The following is a 22,777-nucleotide window of genomic DNA, read 5'->3' on the forward strand; positions in this document are numbered from 1 at the left end:
AAAGGAATGTTTTAATATAAATATAGAATCATACTAGTGTGTTTGACGCATCAAACAGGTTGATTTAAGGCTGAGGCAAAATATCAAGATATATATCCTGTATCGTGATATGGCCTAAGAATATCGAGATTAAAGGCCATACCGCTCAGCCCTGTAGCTACATACTAAACGCAGTAAAGGTCTGACTGATACACTCATTAACAACGAGCTCGGTCTGCAGTACGCACAGCGCAGTGCGTAGCGTCTATCTACGCACTGCACTAGAAAGAATATGGTTTAGTCTCGTGAGGGCGGGGCTTGAGGCTGTTGGGGTGAGTAGTGTCGACGCAGAGGTGGTTTGGAGTCTAAATTAGGCTTTATGGCATTTAATAAGTACTGGTATCAGTACTCGGTATCACAAGTAGCTAAATGTTAGGACTTAGTCTCGGTGCTTCCCTAATGCCTGCTTTCTGCTCAGTCTCAAAGAGCTCCAGTCCATCCCCCCCACCCCACCCCACCCCCCCACCCACCCTGGTCCCATCCCGTCACACTCGTACTCCAAATAAACAATTTGTTAGGATACCTACGAGAGAAACGCAGGACACTTTCTGCATGAGGAGCTAAGCAGACAAATCCCCAGGTGTGAAAAAGCAATATCATGGACTCGGAGCCGCTCCGGGGAAAATCCTGCACGGTAATGAATTTATCATTCCTCCGTCCTCGCACCTGAAAGTTGTTTATTTGGCTGAAGAGCAACGTTGTAAACAAGTTAAAGATTTATTTATTCCTGCTGAATACTTGATGGAATTAAAGCCCGGTTACGTTGTGACTGATGGTTTCACGAGAGAAAGACATTTATTCTGCTTTTTTTTTTTTTTTTTCTTTCCTTCACATGAAGGTCAAAGTTCAGTTGCAGACCAGCATTGCTGGAGATGATCTGGATTTTTGCTCAAGGGCATTCTCTGCTCGGCTTCTTTGTTGAGTGTTTTGAAACGAGGATTTCTCCTTTGTGGTCTACATTGAGGTCAAACCTTGGGGGGCATGTTGCTTGAAGGTTCTTTTTAATGGACGGTTTTCATTTTTTTGTTGTTATCAATAACCTTGAATAAATTACACAAACAGGAAAACAAACATGAAACTTAAAAATGTGACAATGTAAAGAAGTAACCTAAAGTGACATCCATTGCCATCTTTTCATGCTTTAATTTAGATGAGTGCTGAACAGTTGTGGGATTTCTTAAACAGCCTTTGAATTACCACGTTTACAGATAAACAATGTATTTACCACATTATCCTATACCCATACATTACCCATAGCTCCCAAAACTGCTTTACATCCCTAAAAACCATCATAAAATGAAAAAAAAATGGAATAAGACCAAGAAAACAGAACTAAAAATACACCTATACAGTACAAAAAAAAACATACAAACATTTCAGAATGAAAGTGCATAACAATGCAAAAGAAATTTTCACGTATGCAAAAATTAAAATTATACAAATTCAAAAGAAAATGTTTTATTATGAAGGTGAAGCAGTTTGCCATAAACTTGGGCCCCATTTCCACGACAACGTTTCAAGTGAAAACATATAATTTTGTGTTTTCGTTTCGATGTCCGCTTTTACGGAAACAGGAGAAATGCTGAAAACAATGTTGTTACCATGTTGGGCCACTAGTCGGTGCTGCTGTTAGTTCCTTTAATGAAACCACACACACATGCAGTAGAGAACAATGAGCTCTAAACATCACCAACGGGAGAACACGGACCTTCTAGTGGACAGACCACCAAGTTTGGTTGTTATTACGGTGACACCCTAAATACTGCCAAAGTTTTTTGAGTCACTTGAAAACATTATGATATAACACATTGTGTAAATGAGGCTTTAACCTCTTATAATGCCAGATAAACATGTGGTTTCTCTTTTTTTCCCCCAGAGTTTTCAAGACTCAGAAATACTGTTTCACGTCAGTGATCACAGTTTGTCTTCGTTGTGACGCGGACTATACGTGGTGAATTTCTCTTTCTCTTTTTTCTTTTTCTCTCAAAAAACTAAACAATTACTACTGAAAGTGACGACAATCACAACAGAAAGCATCATTTCAGTGAAACAATTTGGTGCAAAATACAGTGAAATGTCTAAGAGAGCTGTTGCATTGTGGGTTATTCATACGCTGACAGCATGGCTTTGAGGCTAATGCTAGTTTGTTAGCGTTCTTCATCAGGCTCATCTCAGTTTTGCGTTGTGTCTGCTGCTTGGAACAAACTTGTTTAAAACAAATTTGCTGTTGTCTTTGAAATCCGTACATTTTGTAGGTGCTGTGGCCGGACTGGAGCCTCTTGCCGGACGGTTTTGGCCCACGGGCCTGATGTTTGATGTCTCCTGCATCGTAAAACCAAATCATGTCTTCACGTCTTTCATTTCCAAAGTATCTGTTAGCATGTCTGAGCTGCTGTGAAACAACAGATTATAGATGAGAAGAAAAGGCTTTTAACGCGGCCCACAGGAAGTGTGATCATTTTTAAAGAAAGCGAGCAGCTTCAGTTTCCTGCCGGACTCGGCGGTTCGGAGCAACCTGCTGGATCAGAACCAGAACCGATGCGTCCTGGCTGATTTGGACTAACGGCTCCCGGTTCGGTGGAACTGGGTGTGTGTCGAATGCAGCGCCGGAGTGGAAGCGATGGCTCCGGGGCTGCGTCTGCAGTCAGCTGTGTTTGCCCAGTCATGGCTTGTATGTGGCTGGCAGGCGTCCCAGCACCAGCCCCTCTCGGCGGGGAGACGCTGGACAGCGAGCAGACAAAGCGGCAGTGTGACACACCAGCTCCCATGTTCGGCCCTAATTGATTTACATGTGGTGAAATGAAGCCTTTGCTCTGTGGCTGCGTTTGAAGACGCCTCCTGTTTTTGTTCCAGCCGCCTCTATATGCAGCGGGAAGCAGAAACATCCATATGCATAAACACTCGCAGCCTGAAAATGAGTCAGCGTTTGCTATTTAGCTATTCCTCTTTTGTTCCGCACCGGCTTGATGTCAAGATGTTAATTTGTTGTTGGCGCACCTGTCACTTTTGTTCGCGTTCACAACCGCTGAGCGTATGGTTTTTATATTCAGAGTAGATCTTGCTGAAGGGAAGGAAGCTTTTTGTGGCTCTTGCTGCCGGCGTCAGATAATGGTTAACCCGCGTGCAGCGCGGCGCGCTCTTTACAAGTAGCTGTTTTTTTCTTCTTTCTTTTTTTTTTGCCTCTAAATTTCAGGGCTTTAGGCTAAAACCAATCTCTGCTCTGGGAACAGCGGGTCAACCCAACACTGGCAACGCTAAAGAAAAGAAGCTGTTAGAGGAACCGACAGCTCCTTGTTTTATTCGCTGCCTCGTGCTGTAATTACAGTCACAGATTTTTCCAGGTGGGCCCGTCGTTCACTTAGCATCGATTCTTCTGTATTTAATTGTCGAAACAAGCCAAAACTGGATTTCTCTTAACGGCGCAAACGGTCTCTTTGAATCCCTCCGGCGCCCTGAGCTGTATTTTTGTGCCTTCTGCGGCTTTGCGGCTGATGGATTCTCGGGATGATCTCCTTTATCAGCGCTGAAAGGGACCTCTTTGTGACGAACCGTTCGTCTCCACGTAGCGTGACGTGTAAGACCTTCAGGGCTGGAATGAGTTCAGGACTTGTTTTGCAGTGCATTAACCCCTTTTTCCTTGGTGAAACGCATGTTTCAGTGCTACGGGCCAAACCTCAATAGGAATCAATTTGCCTCGTTGAATATAACCTCATTTGGTTTGCAATTTAGCAAAAAAAAGCCCCGTTTCTAAAGAGTGCAAATTAAGTCCAGTAGATATACCTCGGATTATGGACTCGTATGTTCACATACAAGCCATTTTTTTTTTTTTTCTTGAGCAGCAGATGAAGGTTTGCCTTTTTTTTTTTTCTGGAAAGACCTTGTGGGAGCTTCTCTAGCTCATCCAATCTCCCTCTCTTGATCCATGCATCATCCAGGAAACACTTCAGGGTTATATTTAAACAGCTTTCCATATCTGTATATTCAGCCCATCTGCCTTTTTTCTTATATTAAACAGTGAGAGGCGATTTTTTTTTTTCCTCTCCCGCTTGTTCGTTGTTCTGTGTGGAAATAATTGAAAGAACTCTCTGTCAGGGATAATTCACCACCTGCTTTGTTTTTTGTACGTTTTCCACAGCAGAGTAATTAAACTGCACATGCTGATTAGTCATTTGAAGACGAGTCGTCACTATAGCATTGTCTGACGGCTGCACATGCATATAAACATACATTGACGTAACATCAACACGATCAGCCGCACTGGTTTTTTTCTCTTTGTGCATCTTCATATTTCATCACTTTGCAGAGTTTATTGAGTTTATTCTGATGCGTTTTCACCTCTCGTGCTCCTCCTGCTGTCTTTGGTTTTGAGTGATGTCTATCATTCTGCAGGCGTGTCCATAAAAAACTAAAACTCGGATGTCAACAAGAGATGTAGACAAAATTTATTCTGCCCTTGATTTACCTTTGAGGACTTTGAGGAGTGAAATAAATGTGACAGGATTTACTTGTTTTTCCAGCCGTAATGCCGCTGAGGATTGTGCTCACCATCTGGGTTGTATGTTCACATGACGTTTCTTCTTTACGCTTTCCAACTCGTGGCCTGGCATGCTAACTATATTGTTTTCAGTGTGGTGTTTCCATGGAAACGCACACTGTTTTCACAATGTCGCCGTGTAAACGAGAAACGTTTTTGAAACCAAAACACAAAAACGATCCATTTTCACCTCAATGTAAAGAGTGTTCGCCTTCATTTGCGTTCACTCCATGTGGACATTGTTGGACTTTAATATGAGATTTTGAAAGGTGGACTATTGGTGGATTTCACTGTCAGACAGGAATCTGCTGTCGAGTTCAGTCGATTATAAACAGAACTTTGTCCCGTCTTTCAGAGGACACATCAATTTAGCAGTTTGGTGGGCGTCTTGTTAGTGATTATGGTGTTGGATTGCAAGCAGGTGAAGCATACTGCTATAAATAATGCAAAATCCATCCGTCCATCATCTTTATCGCTTCATTTAACTCAGGGTCGCTGAGTTGTGGATCACGGCTGACTGTGTGAGAGCATGTTTGACCCTGAACAGGTCAGCGGTCCATCACAGGACAAACACAGTCACACACTCACATTCACCGGCACTTTTAGACGTATTTTATTTATATTCCTGGACTGTGAAGAAACCATCCAGAGTAAACCTCCAGAACAGACACATGGAAACTTTTTATAGAGAGGAATTAACTTGGACAACAACAAAAACAGTATAAAGAACTCTTAGTCATCTGAATATTAGTGTCGGCCCTCCGGTGGAGTTTGCATGTTTTTCATTTGGTTTAACTCGCACAATCCAAAAACATAAAGTTTTCAGTATAGGTATAAATATATATGTACCGAGGTATAAATGTTGTGTAAGGCTCTGTTTATGTGACATTATGCGTGGAAAGATATTCGTTTTGCGTTTTCACTTGAGAACAGTTTGGCGTTTACATGGCAAGGTTTTGAACACAATGCTTGTTTCCACGGTAAACTATGTAGTTAACATGCCAGGCCACTAGTTGGTGCTGTTGTTTGTTTTTGTAATGAAACCACACACACATGCAGCAGAGAACAACGAGCTCTAAACATTAACAACGGGAGAACACGGACAATCTAGTGGACAGACCACCAAGTTGGATTGTTATTACGGCGACTGTCAAAATAAAAGTACCAAGTCCCAGGAGAATATGGACTGGGGGTCTTGAATCTGAGGAGGAATCGTTGTTGTTATTTTCCAGCTACTGAGCATCTGCACAACGACTAGTTACTACAGCTAGTTACTTCTGCTGTCCAAACAAAAATGGAGTGTTTTAAAAAAGTGGCGTTTTCAGTGGCCCCCATTACCATTGTTGTGTAAAGACCCCCCCCCCCCCCCCCCCCCCCCGAAATGCAATCAAAGTTTTGCGTTTTCACTTTAACATTGTCGTGTCAATATTGCCCGACTGTCTCTCTCCGTCTCCGTTTGTCCTGTCATGGACTGACGACCGGTTCACGATGCAACCTGCCTTCACCTTCACTCAGCTGGGATCAGCTCCATGACCTTAATTTGGGTGAAAAGTGTTTATCTAAAGAAGATACCAGACAGGTGGGCTCGTCTGCAGCCGTCCAGCCTCGTCACGCCTCCCTGAAGTCGTGTGAGTGTTGAACGCAGAGCGATCGGGCTCCTGCATGAGACCATCACGTATATGTTTGGTCTGAATCGTCTCTCCTGCTCGGCTCCCTGCACGCTCTTCTTCCCTGCCTTTGATTTGAAATAGCTGCAGCCTGTGGCATTGTGAGTCAGCCTCAAGAACATTTTTACCACCTCGATTTCACATCTGCATCGTACGGAGGAAGGAGGAACGGGATTGAGATGCACCGTGATGCGTCTTGACATAACTGGAGAGGAATGGCCACTTCTCGGACGCCCTGTGGGAGCGATGTTCACCAGGCGGGCTTTACGTAACACCTTTATCAGGTTTTATTGTGGAGATATGATGGCACCACCTGTGACATGCCCCCCCCCCCTCCCCCTTTTTTGTGTTGTTACAGGGGTGTAATCTTTTTCCTCTAATTCTGCTTGTCTCGACACAGCAATACAGCTGCCATTTAATAAGTCGTCTCCCCTGACGGGCCGGGAGGGAATGAAGGAAAGGTTACCCTGAAAGTAGCTCTCTGGTTCCTGTAAGAGGACAAGGTGGAATGCAGCGATGACGGCTTGCATTACGTCCCCGTGTGGCTGTTGACACCTGTCCACGGGAAGGACAGGGTCTCCTGTATCGTACAAAGCCTTCGCTCTCTCAGCCGTGGGGTTTTGTAACCTCGATGAAGCCGGAGACAAAAGGTGGCGGCGCCTCGAAAGCTGCATCGGCTCTGGCGCGCTGGAAACGCTCACTGACTGTACATTCAATGATGTCGACATGGAGATGCAGCCGATGGGGGGATGAAAAGGTTGACATCGCTAAGATAAGGCTGGAGATTAGTTCCAATTAGCACAAAGACCAGTGGTGGGTGGTAAATTTCTTAGGTGGGGCTCTTCATCATTCCTCAGTATCAGTCATTATTCTGAGTGTTAAGTTAAATACAATACGTTTATAAAGCACCAGAAGTGTTGCCAATATTGTTTTTTTTATGTCTTTTTTTTATTTTTATTGAAAGAGCCCCCTAGTGGTGGAAATTATTATTTTAAACAGTAAATGAATAGAGAGCTTATTAACGTGACACTTTTATGAACATACCTGTTAAGAAATACAAGCAGTAGTCCCTTTTAGTGTTTTGGGGCTGATTTATTTGAAACGAGAAGCGAACCTGACGGTTAGCCTGAGTTTAGGGAAAACTCAAGCCAAACTCAGGTCACATCAATCCAGCTGTGAAAACATTTTAAGCTACTGCCTCAAAAGACTCTTAGATTTAAACAATTTAAACAATTATAAAACATTAACAAACCTCAAATCTACTGAATCATTTAGAAATAACTAGAATGGAGAAAGTTGAACCTGATCTGTAGCTTTTCAGACAAATTTCTCCTTTAAAACGAGGAAATTAGATGAGATTAATAATCTCATCTAATTTGAATTAAGAATAATTTAACATTCTGGGACAGTTTTATAGTTGACAGTCACCATAATAACAATTTTGTATTTTTTAAATACATTTTTTCTGCTGCGTGTGTGTGCGGTTTTATTCCAGAAACAAACAACAGCACCAACTAGTGGCCCAACATTGTAACAACATCGTTTTTAGCGTTTCTGCCATTTCCATGAAAAGGGGCATTGCTTACAACGTTGCCGTGGGGGAAGATATATCCTCTTTAAACTTCTAGATAGGAAATATTAATACATAAATGTATATAATATGCATAAAACTAGTTGCTGCTGAAACAATGTAAATGTTCCCACTGTGGCACAAACCAAAGATTTCTGTGTCTTATCTTGTCATGTCGTTTTCAGCGTGCCCAGAAAAGGAATTAAAAAGAGTCGGTTTCCAGGCTTTGTGCTCACTTAAAACAGCTTGTTTACCAGCGAGAGAGATTTTATTTTCCGCCATGCATACTTACAGCATTTGCATTTGCTGTGATCACAGTGCAGCCTTTGGAGTAAATGTCAAGAATCAGTGTTATTCCCAGGCTTGTGAGGACGTAAGTCGACAGCTTCACAGCGTGGAGGGCCGAATCTGAGAAGACGTTCTCCGACAACGTCAGACATGAGAGGTAATAGGCTGTGGATGTTTAAGATTAGATATGCATCCAGCGCGTGTCATTTGTCAAAACTGTGAAAACCGATGAGATCAGGAAAGTCAAAACAGATAAACCATCTGCTCCAGAAGTGTTGGCTCGCCCTGCTTTGCATACCAGCAATATTTCCCAGCGGACCTCGTGTGAATGATTTTTCTGCAATCGGAGCCGGGAAAACTGAAGAAATATGACCAGATTTTTTTAGCTTTCAGCACATCTTGCAGTATCCCCTCTCTCTTTCTCGCTGATTTCCCAACGCTACAAGTCTGCGAAAGGACTCAGGAGTACGAGCTCCTGTCTGGCAGCCGACCTGCACTTCCTCCTCAACCACCGGCCTGCACTTCATTCTTCCTGGATGTTGTTTTCAGCTGCTGCGGCTCACACAGTCCGGCGGCCACGGGCATGCAGACACAGGATGGAAAAAAAACTGATTGTCCCTCACGTCCTCGACTCTGCCTGGAAACATCAAACCTGATCCAAATGTATCTGTACGTCCTGGATTATTTCATAGTTTTACCAAACAGTAACTTTGAGTTCTGATCTAAAAACACACCAAGAAGTAGTAAAATTCAACTGACTGCATCAGGGGTGTAAAACATAAGGCCTGTTGGTGGCGAGAGGCTCCAATCCAATCAAACCATCAGCAAATAGTACAACATTTCATAGATAATAGACATTTGTGAAGAGCAGCAGACACAACACGACGCTGAGACCCGAGCTGAGATATCGTTGATGCTGCCATGAATGATAGCAAACTAGCATTAGCCTCAAAGTCAGGGTGAGTTTGTATAAATACCCAGAATGCAACAGCTATAGCAGAAGTTGTTTGTACATTTTGGCACCAGAAAGTTTAATTGAAATTGGCTTCATGTTCAGTTCAGTTTTATTTGTGTCTCCGCAGGACAATTATTGTTGCAATATAATAATACATTTACATCCAGACATACATGACATAAAACATTTAAAAATCCAAGGGAGGCAAAAACACAGTAAACCTTCAGTAGAACTGAACTTATGTTGAGATTGGTGTCATTTTATGGAGAAATTGCTTCATTTCATGAAAATATTGATATTTTCATTTTGTGTACTCCAGAACAACAAAAACAATTATTTTAAATATAAAGATTATTATGTCACTATTTCACTGGTTTAACCCAGTTAAAATGGGGCACCTGAACTACAAATGTGTGAGACACACTCGGACTACATGTTGACAAAAATACTTTTAATATTGGCATCCTAACTTTTTTCTAGGTACTCGAGGAAAACGAGCAATTTATTTAATTCATTTTTTTGTTTTCTTACATTTTCAGCATTATTTGTTGAAGAAGACAAAACCATAGTTGTATTTACAGCCTGCAATTTTTAAAATTAAATTTGTGACGATGTCTTTTATAGTCTTTTGTCTCACAGTGTGAGTGGTTCACAGACGGCCGACGTTGCGGTTTTGCGACCAAACACAGCTTTGCGTCTTCTCATGAAGTTCCTTGACTGCTGCCCCACGATATCCGACTCCTGCTATGAGCTGCAGCCAACGACCAACAGAAAAGCAGCAGGACAAAACAATCGAAAGGAGCAAATTCCGAAAACGGTGAAGTCCAGGATCTGCTGCAAGTCACTTTAGCTGCAGTCGGAATAAGAAAATATACTTTCTCACAGGTTTTCCTTCTCCACTAATTGAGCAACGGCGACATTCGAAATAAGCAGTTTGTTTTTTTATCTCCTGAAGACACTCATGACATCCGTGGTGGATTTTTACATTCGTTGTCTTCGATTCTGTGCAGACCGACGTTTCGCCGCCATACGAACTGATTCATCCAAACTACGAACTAATACCGACAGTCGTATTGTGGTTTTTGGTGCCTGTATCACCTGCTGCGGTTTTATCTGTTTCCTGTGAAAACGCACCGTCCGTATGTCGTCTTCTGTCTGATGTTAACAATCGGTCCTTAGTTTGGCTGCGATTTGTAATTTTGCTGCCATTTGTGTGAGCTTCAGTGTTTCTCCTGGCTTATTCAAGCGCCTTTCTTCACGTTGCTTTCAATTCAACCCGATTTTATTCAAAAACAAAACACTCAAACTTAGTTTTTCCATTACTGAGTATTCTGTGTTTTCAGTTATTTTGGAACTTGACTGACAAAAACTGTTATTATTACTGCAAAACTTGTAAATCTGACCTCCAGAAGTGTGTGGAATTGGTGCTGGTGTGTCCTTGTGTGTGTGTGTGTGTGTGTGTGTGTGTGTGTGTGTGTGTGTGTGTGTGTGTGTGTGTGTGTGTGTGTGTGTGTGTGTGTGTGTGTGTGTGTGTGTGTGTGTGTGTGTGTGTGTGTGTGCGTGTGTGTGTGTAGTGTGTGTGTGTGTGTGTGTGTGCGTGCGCGTGCGTGAACGCTGCAGTTGGTTGTGGTGCCTCCACAATAACCCTGAGATGAATCAATAACGTTGTCTAGGACTTTTGAGGGTTGAGTGTGCTGATCGGCTGAAAATACGGTTGGAATCTTCCCCCTATTGATTGTAACATGGGGAAACAAATGCTTTACAAATTAGGCCACCGTAACACTGACGACACTGGATCTGGATGAATTCAGCCGTCAAGCTGTGTGCGCCACCCACGGGCCTCTCTGGGTTTCTGTCGGGTATCATTCAAACGCACTCAGCGACGATGGGATCCAGGCGCTGCGTTAAAATCCTGCTCTTGAAGTGCAGCGATGATGAATGGCGATTAAACTCTGAAGTGGGCTTTTGGTGTTGGTGTTATTTCCCCTACATCCGGCCCTCTCGCCAACAAGCCATTGATTTGGGATATAATCCAAACGGGCAAACTTCATCCCTGACCCGGCAAATCATTGTTAATTAAATTTACAATTAAAAGCTGGAACGTTTTTGAGGTTACGTCATGCACATCCGTACACTCCAGTTCAGTTAGATTTCTCACTCTCGTCCCCGTAGGAGGAATAAGACGTCTACTTTGAGCTATGAAGCCCATAAAATCCCATTCAGCTCGATCTAAATATGGCAGAAGACGTACAGAAGGAGACGCTTGCTCAGCCGGGACCAGTCGCAGTGTCATCCATCGCAGAACGAATCCCGCCGGGAGCTGCGAACACTTCACTCCGTCACTGTTGGTATTTCTGGAAACAATCCTATACGACTCTGTTAACAGAACCAAACTGTAAAACTAAGACTTTCAGGGATGAGTCGTTCAGGAAGGGATGGAGTCAGTCCCTGAACCGGCGTTAGGCAACATTTAAAGTGGAAACTACTCCTTTTTGTTTTCAGAAATATTTTGCGTTTACACAGAAATGCAGAAAACTGTACTTTCCTTCAAGGGCCACTAGTTTGTGTTGTTGGTTGTTTTAATAATGAAACCACACACATACGCAGCAGAGAACAATGAGCTCTAAACATCAACAATGGGAGAACACGGACATTCTAGTGGATTCATTCATTCAAGTGAGATTGTTATTACGGTGACTGTCAAAATAAAAGTACCAAGTCCAGGAGAATAGCCCAGGACTAGGAGTCATGACACCATCTCAACTGAGCATGTGCACAACTACTAGTTACTACAGCCATGATGACCAGGCACATGAGCAACATTTCATAAAGGTTGGAATTCTGTCTGCATGGAGACTGAATAGGAGTGTTTTCAAAAAGTTGCATTACTGTTGCCGTGTACACGGGCACCCAAAACCCAATGAAAGTTTAGCATTTTCACTTAAACTTCATGTAAACTTCCACCCTCCCCCCCCCCCCCGTCTTCATGGAGATGGAGTCGGAGCTTCTTCAAAAAGTTGCGTTTTCAGTGGGATCTGCACACCGCCCCATGTGTACTTTAGACGAAGTAGAAGCCTTGAAATGTGGAACCAAACTTACTGTGTGCCACCTCACTCTCCAGCTCACTATTAACGAGTGTATCAGTCAGTTTTCATCATGTTTAGCATGTAGCATGTAGCATCGCTAGAGTGTGAGCCTGCAACTCTTTAGCATGTAGCATGGCTCGGAGTAGCAGTTAAACAAATCTTGACATCAGGCGATTAACCGGTGTTAAAATCTTTTTCCTCCTCTTGATATTTTGTCAGAATATAATTTACAGTCCCTCTTACTTTTGTCTTTCTCAGTAATATCAAAGAATCTCCAACGAAACGACACGGTGTCACATGAAATCCCGTACTACTCGCCGGGGTAGCTTTCACGAGTACGAGTACCCCGTGCAGTATCAGACCAGATACTCACCACTGGTCTTGGTGTCTGTGCATCGTTTTCTTTGATTCATTTCAATAAGTCCTCCAGTGTGAGCGGAGCTGCGTGTTTCCCTTGAATATGCAGCTGCATTTGAATCCCGCTCATGTTCAGCCTTGTAAAATATTATCGGTCCACTTATTCCACTCTAATAGATTAGAATTAAAAGTTTCGCCCTGATTTGACTTGGATCCATACTTTTCCGCTGCGCGCTCGCTGCTTTGTGCCCTGCAGCCGCCACATTGAGCAATGTCCACTGTAATCAATTCTTTTATTAGGTTACATAGGCTCGGGGAGGAGAAGGAATCCCTCCCTCCTCTAATAGCCTCTGCTTTGCTATATTAGCTCCAGAAGACATTTCAATAATTCTCCCATGCGGTTGTGAAACAGGATTTTACCCACACGGAGACGAGGGAAGCTGAAGGCTTCCTGCTCCGGGCCCGGCGACCTTTAGGCTCACATGTTAGAAGGAAATAGATAAACCATTGGAGTAAACATGTCTTCCATGCCGTCTTTCATGAATAAGAAATAACCTGTTGCTCTGTAAAGCTGTCCTAAAGCAGATATGTTGAATTACTAATACCCCGGCTTCCCCTCCCGCTGCCTGTCAATTTTTACATTATCCATGTTTACACATTCTGCTTGAGGAGCACGCTCAGAGAATTTATACCTCAAACATCCACGCGCACTATTAACCTGACAGTGTTCATGCAAAATACATGCGACTGGAGTTACGACACGCCGCGCAGTCCTCATGCCATTGTCCTCCATCTTCTCGCCCATTACGAACCTGTCCAATTACCACGCGCTTAGTCTTTCAGTTTACCCTGCGAGGTATTACAAAGGTCTCGGGGGGGGCAGAAGGCAAAAATGAGAAAATGATTGATTTTGCCTTCGTTTAATTAACTAGAAAAATACCAATTAGGGAATATGAGGGAAATTAAGCCAATCTGTTGTGTAATGGGAAGACGGCCATGTGGGCTCCGCGTGCGATGTGTAGGAACCAGCAGTGGACCTGAGAACAGAACCGGGGAGCGCAGACTTCGTGCTGCGGAGCACCAGAGCGGAAACAAATCACTTCTGTTGGCCCAAAAATACACCGAGGGTTAGAATAGAAATACTTTGTTAATCCCAGAGAGAAGTTCTTTGCAGTGATGATCAACACAGAAAACAACACACAGAATATATAAATAAATAAATAAACACCCAATACCACATTTATAAAGGAGTAATACGAATACTAACCTTTAGCTACTTGCGATACAAGTATCGATACGAGTACTAAACTTTAGCTACTTGCTGATGCCAAGTACTGATACAAGTACTATCCTTTAGCTACTTGCGATACTAGTACTGATACGAGTACTAACGTTTAGCTACTTGCTGATACAAGTACTGATACGAGTACTATCCTTTAGCTACTTGCGATACAAGTACCGATACGAGTACTAACCTTTAGCTAATTGCGATACTAGTACCAATACGAGTACTGACCTTTAGCTACTTGCCGATATCGAGTACGGATATGAGTACTTATTAAATGCCATAAAGGCTAATTCATCCTCCATACACAAACGATACAAGAAGGCTCTGGGTTGCCATGGACGACCTCCACACAGCCTCTGCGTCGAAACGTCTACGCGCTGCAGTATGCGTACGGTAGACTGTAGATCGAGGGGCGGAGCTCGCTGTGTGCCGCCACATCATGGGGTGTACGTAACCGTGGTAACACACCAAGACTGTTCGTCAGTTCTGCCTCTCTCTCTCTCTCTCTCTCTCTCTCTCTCTGGTAAACACACCACCCCTGGAATTGAACCTGGTTCCCTTCACTGTGAGTTGCTCGTGCAAACCACTGCAGCAGAAAGTGGAAAGCATCTCCTTCCTTTAACGGCGGCAGCTGGAAGACTTCCACCAGCATCGGATTGAACCATCAATGTAGGTTATCTCCTCTTAAAAAGGTTGCATGTGTTTGCAGCCACTGGCAGCGAGTCACATCTGGCTTTGTTTTTGCCCGTTTGGTATTTTTATGCTCTGAATATAAAACAGCCCGAGAGATCAGCGAGTGCAGAGGAAACTCTTGACGTCTTACTTTATCTTGTTGGAACATTACTGTCGTACTGCTGCTTTGAAATCGTCCTGCAATCGATTCCCCCCAAAATATTTACTGATAACGTTCTCTGACCTGGTGGAGAGAAAAGTGCGCGGCGGCGTCCTCGGTCTACCCGGTGACCTGCGAGTACCTCTGCATGAGTCTCAAACCGCAGCTTCTCAAGGAGTCTTCTCCACAGCGTCGAGCACGTCCACCCTCACCACGCCGCCGACCCGAGCTGGACCAGCTTGATATGCTTGTTTTCTTGGCAAAAACACCTGGAAGCTCGAACGTTTCATTTCTGTTTCTCTCTGTGTCGACCTGTTTCCCTGTCTTCTTTAGCCAAAACTCCCACATAAATTTCTTTTTTCACTTGATGCATTCCGCAGCCGATATTTGGGAATGGCAGTCTGCAATAAAGCTCTGTGAAAGGTGAGCCACCTGTTTAAAAACCAGCAGCTCTGCTGGTGAATTAAGCCTGTGCGGCCCGTTTAGCCGTCCTTCCCACTGACCTTATTGAGCGGTTAACAATCCTGCGAGTGAACTCCTGCGGTTGAAGAATATTTCCTCCACCAGGCGAGGCTGGAAACATCTCACAAAGAGAAAAAGAAATCCTGTGGGTGAGCAGTGTTTATTCAGAAACAGATGCTGGAGATAGACCTCGCTTTGGAAGCCAGCAATCTGAGCCACTGGCCAAGTAATCATTGAGTCGTCGGTATTGATTAAAACCCTATCAAGCTCTCACAGATTGTACTTGGTTTGTGCCACGGGGCAAGAAAATGTTGTATCTCTACAGTTCGTCTGTCTCTGCTCTCTGTTTGGTTGTACTTGGCAATTATTGTGAAGAAAACTAAATAAATACCAAAAAATACTGTATCACCTGAACATTCACCCACCGAGCTTTCATACCAGCTTCAGGGCCTGTTTGTCACAGTGTGAAAGCTGTTTTGCATTTTGGGGTTTGTTTACATGGCAATAATGATTGGAGTCAATAAAAACACAACCTTTTGAAAATGGTCGGGATCCATCGCCATGGAAATGAAAAAGAATGTCCCCCTCTGGAAACGGTCAGGTTGAATCCCAGGTCGACGGGGGCGGCGGCATCGCTCGGCTCTCCTCCAGAGGGGCTATTGTTGTTGTTGTCCATCTCCTGAGCATGTGCAGAACAACTATTGACTGTGCGCAGGACCAATAGCAGCGACTCCGCCGCCGACAACGGATTGGAACCCGAGCGTTTCCGGAAAGTGTCGTTTCCGCTCGTTTCCACGGCAACGGAGCTCAAGCGATTTCCAAAAGCTCCACATTGGAGCCGTTTTCAGTGGATTCAAGCACCGTTGTCAGGTAAGGGGACACCCCCAAAACACAACACATTTTTTTGCGTTTTCATCGTTGCCGTGTAAACAAGGCGTCATGGTTGTCACCAAAGATGAGATTATAAATGTGTCTGACTTTTAAATAAAGACTGTTCCCACTGAGGAAGCTTGAGGATGATGCCGCCCAGCACCACATTTAGTTTCTTTATCTATTTGAGCTGCCAACTATTTGTTTTACTCTTTGTGATCCATATGTTAGTTTCTTACAATGGGGAGAAGAGATTGGTAAATTCAGAGTAAATTGGAGCAGGAATAAAAAAACCTAAATATTCTTTGTATCCGCTCTCAGTGATCACACAGCTTTTGAGTGCCAACCTTTAAGAGGCTTAGAATAATGAATTTGCCAAAGAGATCTCTAAGGATACGAGGGAGGAGTGTTTGGCCTAAATGCAGGAGTCTATCGGTGGCTGATAACAGCGCGCACAATTAAAAAGTTTTCCTATATTACTCTCATTCTGAAATACTTGAAATCCATTGAATTGCAGAGTGCAGGTTGCTCTGTTAGATTTAAACCAAAAAGAAGAGCAAGTGTTGTTATGTAGGCCGATTTTCAAAGGTGAGTTTAGGCTTTATGAAGGTTTTATTTATTTATGTTTGTGTGAATATATGTGTCTAATGTTTGACTGAGTAAACAGGCAATTAGTCACAGCAGCACAATTAGTAGGAGAGTTGAGGTTTATCTCTCGTCCCCGGGCAGGTGGAACAAAGTGGGACTACATCAGGCGAGCAGGAAGACAAAGTCGGGCCAGCGCTGCCTGGATCAGACTTCTCTTCTGCTTCTGTGGCTGGCCATCATCCTGCTGGGCCAACATGGCCGCCCGCCTCTGGACAAACAGTAGATTGGCTCCGTGTATAACTGGTTGGCTTGAATTGCAAAGTCTTTCAATTAAAAGTTTGCCTTAGTTACTCTACCTACAAAGTACTAAATGAACATCCCAGTGGACAGTAAATACAGAAGAAAACTCCTTGTTCAGTGTGGTGTGATACTTCCTGTGCGGTTTACTATTAACTGAATTCAGCTCTTTATTCAGTCCTGAAAAACATTTGGTTTACATGAAACAGTCTTCCATGTTGGTGGAACATGTACAGGCAGGCTATGCTTCAGCAGGAAATTAACATTGGGATATTCAGGTTTGTCCAAATATAAAAAAAAATAATTTAAAAAACACCATTCCACATGAGAAGGGACGGTGGAAAAGAAAAACTCAGTTTTAACAGTAAAACAAACCCCTGCAGAACCAGAGTCAGAGGTTGAGAAAGCATTAGTTTAAAATATGATTTGAATATCTTAAAATGTTTAATTCAATAAAGTTTTTTGCAATCAAAAAATTTTAATCTGACATTTTGCTTCAAATAGCCAATATCACCAAGAGTTATACAACTCAATGAAACCCATCGTAAGTTACATTATGACTTCCTTTTGTCGCCACTAGGGGGCAATGTTGTGATCAATGGAAGAAGTTAGTTGGTTCAAGTCGTGGCCCCATGACGGTGAAAGTGTGGCCCTAACCCTAACCCTAACAAGTCCGAACGGGACACTTGTATGTAACCTTCCATTCACCATCCATACTGGGCCTGTTTCAGTAACTGCAGAACTTTCAATCTGTTCTGGGAAAATTGTGTATTTGCTTCTTCATGAGCCGATTTTCTTTCTCCCAACAGCTGCATGCAGTCCGTACATCTTCAAGCTCTAGACGGAGGCGTGTAAAGTACATGACCTACCCAGCCAAGAGTGGAACTCCACCCTATAAACACCAATCACGCTTATCTATCGGACGGCTGCGTATACGAACACGAGTTTGAAGAATACTCCAGTAAAGCTACCTGATTACTCCAACAGTAGGTGTTAGCAGAGAAGAGATAGGGTAAATCTTCATGCCTCAGCCGACTGAAACGCTTCAGACAATCTTCTGCCTCCAACAGTTTGGGGAAAACCCTCCTCGGTTCTGAATGTGACCGAGTGCATCATAAAGCCACGGCTGGGTGAGTCCGCTGTAAAGTACCTCCACTGGCCTGAGCTGAACTCTGCACCTGAACCCCATCAAACACCTCTGGGATGAAATGAATAGAGGCTGCAAGGGCCGCCGCGTGCAGCGTCGGTGGCTTTGACCTCACGTGCACCGCTGCACTGTGGACAAACTCGCAAAACAGACACGGTAGCTTCCTGTGGACTGCAGAATAACAGAAGCAGAGGGACATACTTGATGTGTATGACAGAGTTTTCACAGTATTTCCATACACTCAATACATTGGCTGGTAAAGTAAATATCAAGCTTTTTTTAAATGAAATGCTAAGAACCACTTGGATGAGCAGAGAAAACACATTCATTAACAACAACAAAAAAAACCTATCAACACATTTGTATTACTTTGTTACAAGTTGTTTTGTGGTGCAGTGTTGACTGGGAACTTGGCTTGGGACTTGAAAGGTGGCTGGTTTGAATCCTTTTGACCGGCGAGAGATTTAGGCCCCCGTTTACATGCTGTTCTCAACTGAAAATGGAAAACTGTCTATGCGTTTTGAGGGCCCGTTTACACAACAACGGTGCAGGGATTCACTGAAAAAGCAACTTTTTGGAAATGCGCCGACCTTGTCTCAGAGGAAAAAGAAGGAAACACAACTTTTTTTGCGCATCATGCAGTCGTACTAACTAGTAGTTCTGCACATGCTCAGTAGAGACAATCAGAACAAAGTTTCCTCCGTGGTGTCATGACTCTCAGTCGATACTCTCCTGGGACTTGGTACTTTTATTTTGACAGTCGCCGTAATAACAATCCAACTTGGTGGTCTGTCCACTGGAATGACCACGTTCTCGCATTGTTATTGTTTAGAGCCCATTGTTCTCTTTTGTGTGTGTTTGTGGTTTCATTACAGAAACAAACAACAGCACCACCTAGTGGCCTGGCATTCTGTCATTTTTGGGGGAACAGACATTGTCTTCCAAATGTCGCAGTGTTAACGTGAAACTTCTAAAATGAAAATGCAAAACTGATGCTAACCGAGCGACGAGCAGCCTGCTTCACTTTCTCAGAACTTCGTACTCGATTGTTTGGAACGGTCATGAATATTTTTGTTCCAGGCTTCAGCTTTACTAGGATTCTATTTTTGAATTAAATATCAATGTGTTTAGTAAAACCTATATTATGCAGCTGAATATTTATAAAATGATTTGTCATCAAAATGAGTCGGTTATTGAGTGATGAACCAAGCGTAGAATAAAGATTTTTCCGTTACAGTAAATTAAACCTCTGATGGTCTTTTCTATTCAAAATATCAGGTCTGGTGGTGTTAAAATAATAGCGTACGATTGAAAAAAGCAAAAAGACCTCTTTTATTACCATGATTACTGTGTTGGCTTCTTTTCTAGACCTTTTTTAAAATCCATTATGAAAACTCCAGAGACGCTGGTTCAAGGTTAATAAGGACCGATCACTCAAACCTGGACTCCTCGTTTGTCTTTCCTGTGCAGGAGCCAGCCTCGAATCAGCCCGCTGCACATTAACCCAATCAGCTGTTCTTGCAGCTGCCTCCAGATTACTCCTTCCATCCACCTCCAGAAGCAGCCTGATGATTGCCAGCACATTGTCACTGAACGATTACAGCGAGCGTTCTGGTAATGGGGCTTTAACAGCAGCTGTCCGGTTCAAACGTCTACCGTTTGTTGGCCCAAGACGACAGGAAGTTGTTGCTCCCTTGACTAGTTTATTGCACTTTAGGTCAGTCGCCCCACAGCTACGTTCCCAATGACTCCAATCTCAACAAGAAGACAATTTTAATGAAACTTGCTGGTTGTAAAATACAGTTAATTATAAAAAATCTCTCCTATAGCTGTTGCATTATCGTATTATTAGGGCTCAGTGTTTGTCTGCTATTCTTAAGAAATGTGTCTAAAAAAAACCAAACATTTACCATTTGCTCTGTGTTTTAGATAGATAGATAGATAGATAGATAGATAGATAGATAGATAGAGAGAGAGAGAGAGAGAGAGAGAGAGATAGATAGATAGATAGAGAGAGAGAGAGAGAGAGAGAGAGAGAGAGAGAGAGAAAGAGAGAGAGAGAGAGAGAGAGAGATAGAGAGAGAGAGAGAGAGAGAGAGAGAGAGAGAGAGAGAGAGAGAGAGAGAGAGAGAGAGAGAGAGAGAGATAGATAGATAGATAGATAGATAGATAGATAGATAGATAGATAGATAGATAGATAGATTAGTACTTTATTCATCCCCAATTGGGGGAAGTCAGATGTCCAGCCCTCCATAACTACACACTCTCACAACAGTACAGACTTATAAAGAAAAATAATAGTAATATTAAAGAAGAAATAAGTTAAAAAGCTACTGTCAGTAGTGATATAAAATGTACATAACATAGTCGTATGGCCGCCGGGACCAACGACCCTCCTGAACCTCTTCAGTGTTGCAGGCACATGGAGAAGAGTCGGTCACTGCGGCGGCTTCTCTGAGCGACCACAGCGTTGTGCAGGGGGGTGGGTGGCCACTGTTCTTGAGAATGGCCTGCATCATCATGCTCCTCGTCCTCTTCTCCACCAGCTCATCGACAGTGCCCCCCCCCCCCCCCCCCCCCCCCCCCCCCATCACTGACACACACTTCCTGCCACAACAGACTGATAAAAAAGGTTCAGCAGCATTTCATCGCTGCATTTGCATGCACGTCCAACGGCCTTTTGGCGGCCGGACTGAAGTCTCTTGCGGGTCGGTTCTGGTCCACAGGCTTTATGTTTGACACCATTGTTTTCAAAGCTCTTTATGCAATGTTTTACTGGTGTGCTCAATATTTGGTGCTTAAACTAAAATGGGTTTGACCCATCTGGTCCGAGGAGTGGGCATCGCTGTCCAGAGTCGATATATTTGATTGCATCTGTACAGATCGGAGGCTTCGCTGCCAACAGGAGTGTATATTGGAGATGTTTCACCAAAATCCAAACATAACTGTCTTCTTTATTTCGTATTGTAAATGCGTGGCCGTTTCCATTTTATCGCAGGCTGACGGTTTATAACCGCCATGTTGTGTCCAATAAATGAGGTGGTGCAGGCGTGCGTGGAAGTCCTTGATCAGACGATAAAGTGGGCTGCGCAGATCAATGACCTGCGCTCCGCTTCTCATGTTTCCAATAGCTTCATTTTTATGTTGAGCTACCGGCCGTGCGCCCCATTGTTCACTCGTCATGTTTCGGCTGTTTTGTTGAATGATTTTCCTCTGGTTGAATTTCCTGCCAGCATTTTGGTTTGTTATTACGTTTTTGGTTTTTATGGCTCAATATAGATTCTGTCACACAGAACCAAGAGACACCTTCATACAATTATACCACAAGCCACAGCCTTCATCTCCTGTCTTTGTTGGATTTGGGTTAAAAACACGTTATGCAGCACTGCTCTGATATAATGGCCTCATTTGAGTTTCTATTTTAACCTTCACCTCATGGACGGCAAATTCTTGAAAGGCTGCAAAATGAGAAAATTCAACCGCAGTTAGACATATGATTGCATTAATATTCAACATTATATCCTATTTATATGTATCGGGATCTGTAAAATCGGCTAGACTCATGTAGATTTGAACAAAATTTGGCAGTAACAGGGATGAAAATGTATAAAATGTTCATGTTGCAACACTAAATACACCAGTAGCTCACAATATGGTGCCAAATCTCCACCTCGATGGAACCAAGGACATTATAAAATAAAGCATAATAATCTAGAATCAACAGCAGATTTGGGAAAATGTCCATTGGTTGTAGGTGAGAATGGGTCTTGTAGAGAGGGTCTGCAGCTTTTCTTCGAGGCAAAATAAAAAGAAGCATTTATTAGCCATTAAGTAACCAGATTGAAGAGTGAATAACGGCTGTACACTCGCAGTATTACTTCCTGTTGTCCTACATTGTAATTTTCTATCCTAAATATGACTTACTGGATGCAGTATGTTTGAAAACGGACATACGGCCACTTGAACTAGTTTAATCTCTGCAGTGCAGATGATTCAGCCCATTTGTTCCACATTTTAGGTAAATGCAATGCATTAATTAGTTGCTCCTGTGCACTGACCGTGACTGAGAGGCCGTTTACGCGGCAATGATTCCAAGTGAAAACACCAAACTTTCTTTGTGTTTTTAGGGTCTGTTTACATGACGACGGCGCTCAGAGTCACTGAAAATGCACATTTTCGAAAACGCGAGGGCCTCGTCGCTGTGTAGACGGTCGAAAACGAGACGTTCTGGAAACGCTTGGGGCCGTCTCCATGACGACGGAGGAAAACATCGTCAATGTTTATAGCTGATTGTTTTCTGCTGGATGTGTGTGTGTGTGTGTGTGTGTGTGTGGTTTCATTACATGACATCATTTTCAGAATGTTGCGATGTAAACATGAAACTTTTCTCAAGCAAAAATGCAAAAAAAACGCATTTTCGCTTGAAACAGTGTCGTGTAAACGGACCCTGAGAGATGCTGTTGTAACGAATGTCAACCAGAAGCATAAATGATGGTCTCAAATTCGTAGAGATCCGAGCAAATCAGCATCCATCATCTTAGTTTGGCATTGTTGTTCAAGGTTCAAGGTTCAAGGATACTTTATTGGTACCCGTAGGTAGACTTGTGATACAGATTTTGTGATCACTTGGCGCGTCATAACAGACAAAGACACACAATGAACCAAACAAGAGAAAATAATTGGTCGAGTGAAACAAGACAGACAAGACAAGTGCTCAGTGTTCCGCGATTCGCCAATAAATAATTAAATAAGATCAAATATAGATGAAGAGAAACAACAATAAAAACACGATAAAAC

The sequence above is a fragment of the Lipophrys pholis genome (assembly GCF_963383615.2).
Source record: "Lipophrys pholis genome assembly, chromosome: 16".
NCBI lineage: Eukaryota > Metazoa > Chordata > Actinopteri > Blenniiformes > Blenniidae > Lipophrys > Lipophrys pholis.